Source organism: Phocoena phocoena, chromosome 19, assembly GCF_963924675.1.
Source record: "Phocoena phocoena chromosome 19, mPhoPho1.1, whole genome shotgun sequence".
Taxonomy (NCBI): domain Eukaryota; kingdom Metazoa; phylum Chordata; class Mammalia; order Artiodactyla; family Phocoenidae; genus Phocoena; species Phocoena phocoena.
In genome coordinates, this window is record NC_089237.1 from 6,838,935 (window position 1) to 6,852,000 (window position 13,066).

At 49.7% G+C, this 13,066-nt stretch overlaps 1 pseudogene; it reads left to right on the top strand.

Annotated features, from left to right (window-relative positions):
* Window positions 1-496: 496 nt before the first annotated feature.
* LOC136138390 (E3 ubiquitin-protein ligase TRIM47-like) lies at window positions 497-12,574 on the top strand (annotated as a pseudogene).
* Window positions 12,575-13,066: the final 492 nt, after the last annotated feature.

Genomic DNA, 13,066 nt, shown 5'->3' on the forward strand with positions numbered 1-13,066 from the left:
AGTTAACAGCCGCTCTGCCACCTTTGTGGCTGCTCCGTACCCATAAGCACGCTTCTATGCATATTTGAGCTTCATAAGAACAGCTTTGTGCTTTCATGTAACAAGACGCAACTACTTTTCTTTCCTTTTTTTTTAAAAATTTTTCGGCTGCGCCGCGAGGCACGTGGGACCTTAGTTCCCCGACCAGGGCTCAAACCCACGCCCCCCTGCAGCGGAAGCGGAGAGTCGTAACCACTGGACCGCCAGGGAAGTCCCAAGACGCAACTACTCTTTACACAAACATGATCGTATCCTCCCCGCAACACAAGACACTGCAAACAGTCATTGTTCCCAGGTCTGAGAGACAGTCACGTCTATTTCTGGGCTGTGTTAATTACTCCTCAGATCGGCTTGGTGGGCTGTGATGGGCAGCACAGGCCACACGGTCACTTGATTCCCCTGATTAGGTAGCTGGAGCTATCCCTCAACAGAAGAAGAGTTATCTGTAAAAGGAGTCATGGTTCTGTTCCAACACCCTGGAGTCTGCATGGTGAGTCTCCTGTTGGAGCTTGCTGGAGGCTCCATACGGCGCTGTTTACAACAGGTTATTTGAGTTTGACTGAATCCGCTCCGTCATAAAGCCCAGGTGGCAGCCCAGAGCTAAATTTTTAATAAGAATCACGCCACACAGAAGGATTTTCATCAGTGAAGCTTTCCCCTGGAGTGAACTGTTACTCTATTTAGCCAGTTTAATTCCTTGGTCAGTTTTCTATACAATGCAATTCAATCGTTTTTCTATTTTCATTTTCACGTAAAAATATTCTCATTGAGATCATTGTTTTCCATGCGCTTTTGCCCTTGTGAGTTGTACCTTTTGCCCTCGTGGGCTTGCTTTTGTGACTCTTACCTCCTCTGTGTTTATTTTCCCCAAGTCAAATTTGGCAGCTCAAAATCTAAGTCATATCTAAATTTGAGTATTTTTTAACTGGTCCGTTTTCTGTTAATTCTAACAAAACACAAAATGAATAGAAGACCAATAGTTTGTATTTCTTAGCTTACCTGTAAGGAAGTTGTGAGCAAGCTCCCTTGGATATTCTTGGATCACTTTATGTCTAAGTTTGGGCTATTGCTTCTACTCACATTTCATTCTGATAACCTTTGCATGTGCACCGTCTCACAGTTGGCAAATCAAAGAGCTAAACGTCCTCAAAACATGCCTGCTTTGTGCAATTATGATGGATAGTAAGCAGGTGTTTGGAGGGGGGAGGATTCGGAAGGCTCCACAGAGTTCTGAACTAGACCCTGAAGTTGGAGAAGGGTGTGGTTGGCAGGTGCAGAAAGGATGTGATGCTCAGCTCTGTCACTTCTACCAGGGCTCGAGCAGACGTCCACTTACTTGCTGCATGTGCTGCACAGCCACTGCATGCCTGGAACAGTGAGAGAGAGAGGAATGCTGGAGGCAGGGAGGAGACAGCCAAGCAGCTGCTGTAGCGGCCAAGGGAGCTTCATCAGAACCTGGGCAAAGGGACTTCACTGGCGGTCCAGCGGCTAAGACTCCGCACTCCCAATGCAGGGGGTCCGGGTTCCACCCCTGGTCAGGGAACTAGATCCCGTGTGCCTCAACTAAGACCTGGCGCAGCCAGATAAATAAATAAATAGTAGAGGGCTTCCCTGGTGGCGCAGTGGTTAAGAAAACGCCTGCCAGTGCAGGGGACACGAGTTTGATTCCCTGGTCCGGGAAGATCCCACATGCCACGAAACAACTAAGCCCATGTGCCACAACTACGGAGCCTGCATTCTAGAGCCCACGAGCCACAACTACTGAAGCCCACGGGCCTAGAGCCCATGCTCCGCAACAAGAGGAGCCACCACAGTGAGAAGCCTGTGCACCTCAACGAAGAGTAGCCACAACTAGAGAAAGCCCGCGTGCAGCAGCGAAGACACAATGCAGCCACAAATAAACAAATAAATAAGTTTTTAAAATAAATAAATAAATAGTAGGGGGGAAAAAAAAAAAGAACCTGGCAGAGGCAGGGCGATGGAAATGCTGAGCCAGAATCAAGCCCCTTTTTAAAGGCAGCCACGTATTCAAGAATCACTACAAGTCCTAAGCAGGATAAATAAAAACACACATAGAAATAACAAACTGGATGAAAACAAAATATGGAGAAAATCTTAAAAGTCACCAGAAGTGGGGGGGGGGAAAGAGGTTACTTTCAAAGGAACAGCAGTAAGACTGACAGTCATCTTCTCAACAGAAAAATATAAACCAGAAGACAGTGGAATTAAATCTCCAAAGTGCTGAAAAGAATATAGCTGCCAACCTGGAATTCTATCCTTAATGAAGATATCCTTTAAGAATGAAGATGTTATAAAAGCAACTTTGACAACCAGAACCTGAGAGTATTTGTCACCAGCAGACCTTGTACTAAAGGAAATACTAAAAGGTGTTCCTCAGGAAGAAGGAAATGACCCCAGAAGCTAGAGACATAGGAAAAAATGGAGAGCAATTAAAATGGTAAGTACATGGATTGATATATAGAGATATATAGATTACACACCATTTAAGCATTCTTAGCACTTTATAGTTTTAAAATATATAAAGAGAAAATACACAACCATAGTAAAAGTTGGGATGAGGTAAATGAAGTTGAAGAATTCTAAGGGTTTGCATTATTTAAGATTAAAGTAACACTTAACATTAGACTTTGATAAGCCATGGATGCATGTTATAATTTCTCATGTAACTACCCCCCCCAAATAATAGAAGTATAACTACCCAGATAATAGGAAGGAGGAAATTGAATAATAAAAAATCAATAATGGTAAAACAAGTCACTAGGAAAACATAATAATTATAAATTTGTGTGCATCTAATGTTCTAGCCTCAAAATTGATAGAACTAAAAGGAGAAATAGGCAAATCCATAATACTACTAGGAATTTTGTCACATCTTTTAGTATTAAAAGGACCAGAAAACCAATAGGGATACCGACGCTTTTAACAACGTGATCGGCAAATGTCATAACTGAAATGTGTAGAACACTACATCAGATAACTGCGGAACACGTTCTGAATTTGTAAGTGCACGTGGAAGTTACCAACATTGACCGTGTCGCTCTGAGCCGTAAAGCAAGTCTTTAAAAAAGTCAAAGGATTTAAATCCAAGCATAACATCTGATTATAGTGGAATCAAGTTAGAAATCAATAATAAAAAATGATAATTAGAAAATATCTGTATTTTTGGAAGCTGAGCAACATGCTTCTAAATAACTCATGGGTCAGAGAAGACATCACAATGGAAATCAGAAAACATTTTGAACTGAATGATAATAATACTCTTTAGTATAAGGTGCAATAAGGGTCGTACTTAAATGGGAAAACATATGTATTAACAAGGAAGAAATGCTAAAAATTGTTACATAAACAACCATCTCAGGAACTTAGAAAAGCAAATTCAACATAAAGAAAGTAAAAGGAAGGAATAACCCAAAGAAGTAAAAGCAATAATAAAGAGAAGAGCAGAAATCAGTGACATAAAAAACAAACAAACATACAATACAACCATCAGAACCCAGAGCTGATTCTTTTAGAAGGTTAATAAAATGCATAAACTCCTAGAGAGTTTATCTCATTAAGAAAAAAGAAAATACAAAGGATATCTGGAATGTGAAAGGGAGCCACAACTACAAATCCTACAGTCTTTATAAGGATTATAAGTGCCACTCTTAGGGATATAGCCAAGGGAACTGAAAGCAGGGATTTAAACAGATATTTGTATACCCATGTTCATAGCATCATTACTCACAATAGCTAAAAGGTAGAAGCAACCCAAATGTCCATCAACAGAAGAACAGATAAACAAAATGTATTTATATAGAGACAGCAGGAACATTATTCAGCCATCAACAGGGATGAAATTCTGATACATGCTATAACGTGGATGAACCCTGAAAACATTAAGTAAAATGAGCCAGACTCAAAAGGACAAATATGGTATGATTTCACTCATACAAAATATCGAATAGAGATAGAAAGATAGAGTTATCATAGAGATAGAAAGTAGATTAGAGGTTACCAGGAGCTGGAGGGAGGGAGGCTGGGAAATTTTTGCTTAGTGGTTACAAAGTTTCTGTTAAGGGTGATGAAGAAGTTTTGTATAAAGATAGTGGTGATGGTGAGGGTACTCAGTACCACTGAACTGTACACCAAAATGGTTAAAATGCCAATTTCATGTCATGTTAAAAATTATAAGTGGATAGGGAGTTCCCTGGTGGTCCAGTGGTTAGGACTCTGCACTTTCACTACCGAGGGCCTGGGTTCAATCCCTGGTCTGGAACTAGGATCCCACAAGTCACACAGTGCGGCCAAAAAATAAAAATAAGTGGATATTATGAACCACTTTATACCCCCCAAATTTTTAAATTTAGAGGAAATGGACAAATTCCTAGGAAAACACCATTTACCAAAATTGACACAGGAATAAATAGACAACATAATTTCTGAAAGAAATTGAATATGTAATTAATAACCTTTCCACAAAAGATTTTCTGGGCCTAGGTGGGTTTTTGGGGGTTTTTTTTAACATCTTTATTGGGGTATAATTGCTTTACAATGGTGTGTTAGTTTCTGTTTTATAACAAAGTGAATCAGTTATACATATGTTCCCATATCTCTTCCCTCTTGCTTCTCCCTCCCTCCCACCCTCCCTATCCCATCCCTCCAGGCGGTCACAAAGCACCAAGCTGATCTCCCTGTGCTATGCGGCTGCTTCCCACTAGCTATCTACCTTACGTTTGGTAGTGTATATATGTCCATGCCTCTCTCTCACTTTGTCACAGCTCACCCTTACCCCTCCCCATATCCTCAAGTCCATTCTCCAGTAGGTCTGTGTCTTTATTCCTGCCTTACCCCTAGGTTCTTCATGACATTTTTTTTTCTTAAATTCCATGTATATGTGTTAGCATACGGTATTTGTCTTTCTCTTTCTGACTTACTTCACTCTGTATGACAGACTCTAGGTCTATCCACCTCATTACAAATAGCTCAATTTCGTTTCTTTTTGTGGCTGAGTAATATTCCATTGTATATATGTGCCACATCTTCTTTATCCATTCATCCGATGATGGGCACTTAGGTTGTTTCCATCTCCGGGCTATTGTAAATAGAGCTGCAATGAACATTTTGGTACATGACTCTTTTCGAATTTTGGTTTTCTCAGGGTATATGCCCAGTAGTGGGATTGCTGGGTCATATGGTAGTTCTATTTGTAGTTTTTTAAGGAACCTCTATACTGTTTTCCATTAGGTGGGGTTTTTTGTTTTTGTTTTTTTTTTGTCTGAGCGGCACGTGGGATCTTAGTTCCCTGGCCAGGGATCAAACCCGCATCCCCTGCAGTGGAAGCGTGGAGTCTTAACCACTGGACTGCCAGGGAAGTCTCCAGTCCTAGGTGGTTTTACCAGGGAATTCTACCAAACATTTAAGTTAGAAGTAATATCAATCTTATTATTCCACATAAGTGATAAACAACACTTCCCAACTTATTTTATGAAGCTATCATACCTTAACACCAAAACTTGATAGGGACATTCCATAAAAGGAAAATTACAGGCCAATCTCATTCATGATCATAGTTGCAAAAATCCTAAGAAAATAGTAGCAAATTGAATCCAGCATCTATAAAAAGCCCAGCATGTTATGGCCAAGAAGTGTTCATTCCAGAATGCAAGGTCCGTTTAATAATTGAAAATCAATAAATATAAACTCACCACATCAGCAGAATAAAAGAGGCAAAGCTTATAATCATCTCAAATGATGCAGAAGAAGAATTAGATAAAAGTCAACAATGCTTCCAGATAAAATCTCTTAGCAAACCAGGAAGGAAAGGGAGTCTACAGAATCTGATACAGGTGTCTACAAAAATCTTAACAGCAAACATCATACTTAATGGAAAAATGCTGAAAATGTTTCCTCTGAGGTAAGGAAATGAGAAAAGGATGCCTTCTGTTTACCATTCCTATCCAATAAGTGGGATCAAGCTAACTTTTTGGAGGAAAAGAGTGAAATATTGTAAACTTTTCAGGGCATGTATCCTGTCGGGCTGGAAGGACTGGGAAACAAACACTGACAAGAAGCCATCAGAGTGCAAAGAGTCTTCCGCTTCATTCATCCCTTTTTTCCTTCTGAGGATCAGAACCGCAGTGGGAAGCGACAGTCTTTAGGATGACCAATCAGATAGTGTGTGGCTCACTCAACTTCAGATCAAGGAGCCTTGAAGTATCTTCTACAACAACCCTGTTGATTCACAAGAGAACCATGGTCCTGAGAGATTAAACCAGGTGCCCAAGATCCCACTGCCACTTAGTTGCCATCTTCCCTCTCTGGTTGGTAATGCGAGTCCCCCAAGTCCACTGCAAGGGGCCCCAGGTGCAGCAGTGGCTCCACCTCCTGGGATGAAGCCTCTGGAGCAAAGAATCTCTCGGGCGGGCAGAACGCATCAGCATTGCAGCGTGTCTGGTGGCACGCCTTTTGCCCTGCTGACATCAGAAGCAGAATGCTGGGGCTGGTCACGGTTGAACTGTGACATCAGGGAGCAAAATTGCAGGCAGTCTTGAGGAGGGGGGCCAACTTGATGGGGAGACCGCAGAACAGCAGCCAAAGGGAAAGGTGAGAAGGTGGTCATCAAACCTCAAGAGATGTAAGGGGCTGGGGTGAGGGCACACTGGAATGATGGGGATCCTCCCCGCACTGGTGAAGTGCGGGCAAGGCCCCTACGCCTGAACGCCCAAGGGTTCTTTTTTCTCCCTCCATAGGGCAGCCAAGCCTCTGGCTCTTCTTGACATACAGAGAGTTTCACGTAAGTACTTGTGTTTTGACCTTTCTTCTGAAGGGCCAAGGAAGTGGCTCCTTTCCCTTGTCACGATGTGTCTTCTTCCTCCCATCCACCTTCTTGTCCAGGAATTAGAACAGCGACAAGGAGAACACAGGCTCCAATTTATGCCCCCATGTGGGCTGACCGATGGCACAGTCCCTGTACCCCTTGGGCAGACAGCTGCTTCCGAGAGAAGAACTGGTGTGTCTCTCAAAGGGCCCCTCAACTCCTGCCTTGGCTTCAACACAGCTTTGCTCTATCTTCCCAGGGCCAGTCCAGGACCAAGTCCCAGCCCTGCAGCCCCCTGCCCAGCCCTCAAGACCTCCCCAAGGCCAGTTCCTGATGAATGACAACAACAGTCTCCCCACATTGGAGGACCAAGTCCTCTGCCCCATTGCCTGGAGGTGTTCCGCAACCCGGTCACTACCGCCTGCGGGCACAACTTCTGCAGGACCTGCCTCCAGGGTTTCTGGGACCACCAGGCAGCTGTGGGAGAGATGCTCTATTGACCCCAGTGCCGAGAGAGCTTCCCCTCCAGGCCTCGCCTCTGCAAGAACGTCATCCTGGAGGAGATGGTGACCTGTTTCACCCAGGCTAAGGGCCAGGCCTTGGGGTCCTCACAGAACCTGGTCGGGGGCCCAGAGACATGCCCTGCGACTTCTGTGCCCCAGAGGAGCTCAAGTGAGTCAAGTCGTGCCTGCGGTGCATGGCCTCCCTGTGCGAGAAGCACCTGCGCAGCCACTTCGAGGACCAGGTGTTCCAGGGCCACCAGCTGCTGGAGCCCGTGTGGGACCTCAAGAGCCGGCTGTGCCGGAAGCACCACAAGCTACAGAGGCTGTACTGCTGCACAGAAGGCTGCTGCGTGTGCGGGGCCTGCCTGCTGAAGGAGCACAAGAACCACGACACCATCCCCCTGGAGGAGGAGTGTGCCGGCAAGGAGGTGAGGCCGGGGCTGGGGGGCTGGGGGGAGGGGGAGGGGAGGAGCCAGGGCACTCGGGAGCCCTCTGCGGAAAGGGAAAGTCTCTCAGAAGCTCTGGGCACCCCTTTCCTCGGAGGAAAGTTATGCAGCCATTACAGCGATGGTCACGATGGGGCTTCCCCGGTGGTCCAGTGGTTGACACTCCACACTTCCACTGCAGGGGGCACAGGTTCCATCCCTGGTCTGCGCACGAGGCTCCCACATGCGGTGCTGCGTGGCCAAAAAAAAAAAAAAAAGATGGTCACGAGGGTCCTGCCAGGACATGAAAAGTGATGGCAAGTTGAATGAATAAGGATCCAAAATTATTTGTGATGAATCCTATTAAAATTTTTTTTGCACAGAAAAAGGAAAGGCTGAAAGAGAACATGTCAAAATACAAACATGTCATGTTCAGTTGGGTGAATCCCTTCCTTTTTTCTTATTGATTGATTGATTTTTTGGCTGCCCTGCATCTTCATTGCTGCGTGTGGGCTTTCTCTAGTTGTGTCGAGCGGGAGCTACTCTTCATAGTGCTGCATGGGCTTCTCATTGTGGTGGCTTCTCTTGTGCGGAGCACAGGCCCTAGGGCACACAGGCTTCAGTAGTTGTGGCTCGCAGGCTCTAGAGCGCAGGCTCAGTAGTTGTGGCCCACGGGCTCAGTAGTTGTGGCTCGCAGGCTCTAGAGCGCAGGCTCAGTAGTTGTGGCGCACGGGCTTAGTTGCTCCGCGGCAGGTGGGAATCTTCCCAGACCAGGGCTCGAACCCATGTCCCCTGCGTTGGCAGGTGGATTCTTAACAACTGTGCCACCAGGGAATCCCCCTTTTTTCTATTTTAAAATTTTGTTTACTGTATTTGTATTGCTTTTATAATGGAACACTTATATTTTAGACATTCTATCATGTATATTCTAGAACTGTGCTCTTCCAATGTAGCCACCTGTTGATGGTCCCTGGCAAGAATGGAGCTTGTGCCGGAATGTAAGCCAGCTCATCGCACTCTGCGGTTCAGCTGATGCTTTTTTCGTAGCGAGACTTTCTCAACAAAGGAAGCAGCGCATTGGTTTACAGTCTGGCAGGAGCTGCTTCTTCTGTTTTGGGTCAGCAACAGTTCATAGACAGGCCCTTGGAATAGTACTGTCCTATAGCGGATTGTAAAACATGACAGTGCCCACCTCTGGAACAGGTGAGACTAAAGGCTTATGTGGAACTTGGAAACATAATGCTGCCTGGGCCTGGCAGCACTGCCCAGGGAGCCAAGTGCTCCATATCTGATGGGCCCCTCCTCGCCCCACTGCCTCTCAGGCTTCTCAAGTCACTGAACCCTCCACAGCAGCTTCTTGTGATCTGAAACCCAATGGTCATCACTGTCAGGGACAAAGAACCTGATACCTAAGAACGAGGAGAGAGTCTCTCAGGGAGTGGGAGAACAGGAGCAGAGGGGTGGCCCTCAGGGACTTCCCTGGTGGTCCAGTGGTTAAGACTCCGCAATTCCATTGCAGGGGGCACAGGTTCGATCCCTGGTCGGGGAACTAAGATTTCGCATGCCATGCCACTTGGCCAAAGAAAAAAAAAAGAGGGGTGGCCCTGGGCCATCTACCCTTCCGCTCTGTCCATCCTCATTCTCATTCAAACCTCTTAAGAATGTAAGAGGTGAGGACTGCCCTGGTGGCACAGTGGTTAAGAAGAATCCACCTGCCAATGCAGGGGACATGGGTTCGATCCCTCGTCCGGGATGATCCCACATGCCGCGGAGCAGCTAAGTCCGCGAGCCACAACTACTGAAGCCTGTGCGCCTAGAGCCTGTGCTCCGCAACAAGGGAAGCCACCGCAATGAGACGCCCATGCACCGCCATGAAGAGTAGCTCCCGCTCAACGCAACTAGAGAAAGCCTGCACACAGCAACGAAGACCCAGCACAGCCAAAAAATAACTAACTAAATAAAATTGATTCTTTAAAAAAAAAAACAAAGAATGTAAGAGGTCCGTCTCTTCTGGGCTTGACGTGGGGCTGCTTACAGAAGCGCTTCTGCTGGGGCACCTCTCTGAATCAGTGGCTCTCTCCTCTTGCACCCCACCCTCTCACCCCAGGTCAAGGTTCAGAAGGTCCAGGCCAACGTGGAGAGCCAGATGCCGGTCGTCACCTCTGACAGCCAAAAGCGCCGGGGCCAGGTGGCACTTCTCTCGGTAAGGTTGGTCCACCCCCAGCTGCAGCCCAGACTGAGGGGACCTCTCAGGGCTTGGAGGGAATGGGGTGAGGCCAGGAGGACAGAGACGGAATGCCTAAGCAGAAGACAACGGCGGTACCGGCTTGGGGCTCAGAGATGCCTCTCTATACGCCCTTCCACCCCCCAGAAATTGATCCAGACAGCTCAGGATGAGGTGAACGCCTGCTTTTCGGAGGTCATCCAGGAGGTCAAACAGATGCAGATGAAGGTCTTGGATTTCATGGAGAAAGAGGAGGCGGCCGCCCTGGGGAAGCTGGGCGGCTCCATCCAGCAGAGCCACAACCGCCTCCTGAAGCTGGAGGGGGGACAGCATCTGGCTCCACACCCTGCTTGCCAACCAGAGCCACCAGCAATTTCTGCAGGCAAGGCCCCACCCTACCCCCACCTCTGCCCCACGCCCATCACAACCTCCACTAGGCCACAGTGGCTGTGCCTTTAACATCCCTAACCTAAGATGTCCAGAAAACCGGGAGGAGGGGAGAAAGAGGTCCAGGTTTGAACATGGGCAGCTTTTCCACCTGCCCCATGGTTCTGGGGACCGCTAAGCCCCTGGCATAAGCAGGAGTTCCTGGAATCTGCTTGGGGCCTGGCTAACAAATGGTATTGCCAGCCCGGCCCTGCACGCAGGAGTTCCCCAGGCTGAAGCACTTCCCGGCCTGCATGGAACCCCTGATGAGCACCAAGTGTAAGGAGAAGCAGAGCTTCCTCCTGCTGCCAGAGACCTTGGCAGAGCTCCGGACCCGGCTGGTGGACGTGGGTCTCAGCTTCATCAACCAGCTCTTCCTGAAGGGTTGGTTAGTACCTGGTTGCCTGGGACTCCTGAAGACTCACCTGCATTCTGGGTGTGGGCCGGCCCTACAGGGCAGTGGTTGGGATTCCAGGCACTTGTAGAGAACCCTGCCTGTCTGTGTGCACCTTCCCCAGGTAACTCAACCTCCTAGAAGCCCATGCCTCTCTCTGGAAAGATGCTGGGCTGTGAAAGTGTCCTCAGCAAAGCCCCTCCATCTTCCCCAGGCATCAAGAGGAACTCCTATGAGGTGCTGCCCCCAGCTGTGGACAGGGAAACACTTCTCAAGTGTGAGTCCTCAGTACTGGGGTCCAGCCCCAGGGGTGGGAAGGAAAGGAACAGGGCCCTTGGGTGCCTTGACTTACCGAGCCCCACCTCCATTCAGGCCAGGGCTCCAGAGAGGTGCCAGCTCTCTCCTGCCCTGACCTCGCACTCTGGGCTGGAGACCTCAGAAGGACTTGGCCCGTGACTCCAAGGCCCTGATAGGAAGGGGAGAAGGCCGTCCTGTCCCACCCCCATGGGTGGGCAAGGCCTCACTTACTACCCAGAGGCCAGCTCTGCAGCCCCCCGTGGCCCTGATATGGCACAACCTCTGCCCTCAGCTAGGTGCCTGCCGACCACCCCTGGACTTTAGCCAAGCCAGCTTGGACGACCCAGCCCATTTCTTCCTCAGCCAATTTCCCTTTTCACTTAATGTCCCTGCAGCCCCTCTCCCAGGCTGGGCTAGGGGCCAAGTGATTCTCTAAGAAATCACCGGTGATTTCTCTGAGATCTCCAGGGTTAAGGTTGCATTGCCTTTGATGAACCCTTCTGAGTGACCTGCTCCAGGAGCTCTTGACCCTCCCTCAGTCCCACTCAATCTTGTGCCCTGAACAAACAAAAAAGGAGATTATGTTAGGGTTTTGGGAGAGGGGGGCAGATAGGAGGACTCTCGGTTCGCAACTTCTCTAGGAAGGCAGACCTTTGGACAGCACCCAACTCATCATTCCTCCGGACTATGTCAGCACCCCCAGGGGGCCACAGTTGGAGACTTAAAGAGGGGGGTATAGAGGGGCCACTTCTGGGAGCTGGGGGTGGAAGCATTTGGTGACTTCTGTGCAAAAGCCATGCGGCTTCGGCCCCTCCCTGGGCCTCCAGCACTCTGCACCCGGGGCCAATGACCCTGGCCTCCTTTCCCATCCCCCTTGCCCCAGGTTATTGCAACCTGAACTTCCACCCCGCCACGGCCAGTGAGGAGCTGTTCCTGTTCTAGGAGACCCACTCGGTGCTAAACCTGGGCATCCTCCTGGAGCCCTTCGCCGGGGGCGGCCCCTTCCCGGGCGGCTTCAAGCAGTGGCCGCAGGTGCTGTGCTCGCACGGCCTGGCAGAGGGCTGCCACTAGTGGGAGGCCGAGGTGTCCAACTCGTGGGCGTGCCTGGGCGTCACCTACCGCCGCATCCCCCCCACCCCCGCTCAGCGGCCGCCCACGCCGCAACATCATCTACCTGCTAGGCCGCAACCCCTACTCGTGGTGCTTGGAGTGCGACTCGCTCAAGTTCTCCGTGTGGCACACAACACGCAGACGGTGCTGCACGGCGGCTACCACCGCACGCTCGGCGTGGCGCTCGACTGCGGCGCCGGCTGCCTCTCCTATGGCGTGGCGGGCGGCGTGAGCCTCATCTACCGCTTCCTGGCCTCCTTCCTGGAGCCGCTCTACCCCGCAGTCATGGTAAGCAGCGGCACCTCGGTCACCCTCAAGCAGCGCCCGGGGGCGTAGGCGGCGGCCAATAAAGCTGGACTCAAGCGCTGGCTGGCCCGCTGGGCGGGGCGCGCTGGGGAGGGTGGCCGGCCCGCGGGGACCCCTGGCCCGTGGTTGAGGGGTGGGCGGGGAACCTGCCTCCCGACCCGCTGCCTGGACTTGACCTGCGGTGCCTGCCCAGTGGTCCCGGGAGGTCCTGGGAATCCCAGAAAACAGGCCGACCCCTCTGGCCTCACCGTCACGGGAGAAGGGCTCTGAACCAGAATGGAGAGCCCCCTGGACTGGGGACAGCCCTGTGGCCTCCGGGGCGGCGGGGAGGTTTCTGGCCAGGATGCACGGCCTCCCCCGCGCTTGAGTTACCAAACCCCATCAGAGGTTCTCCGGGTTGGTCCTGGCTACTCAGCACCAGGGCCTTGTTGCCCGAGAATGGGCGGGGCTCTGACCAGGTGGCTTCTCTCCGGCTCCTCCCCCGCAGCTGGCCAGACTGAGGGTTGGCGCCTGACCCACCAG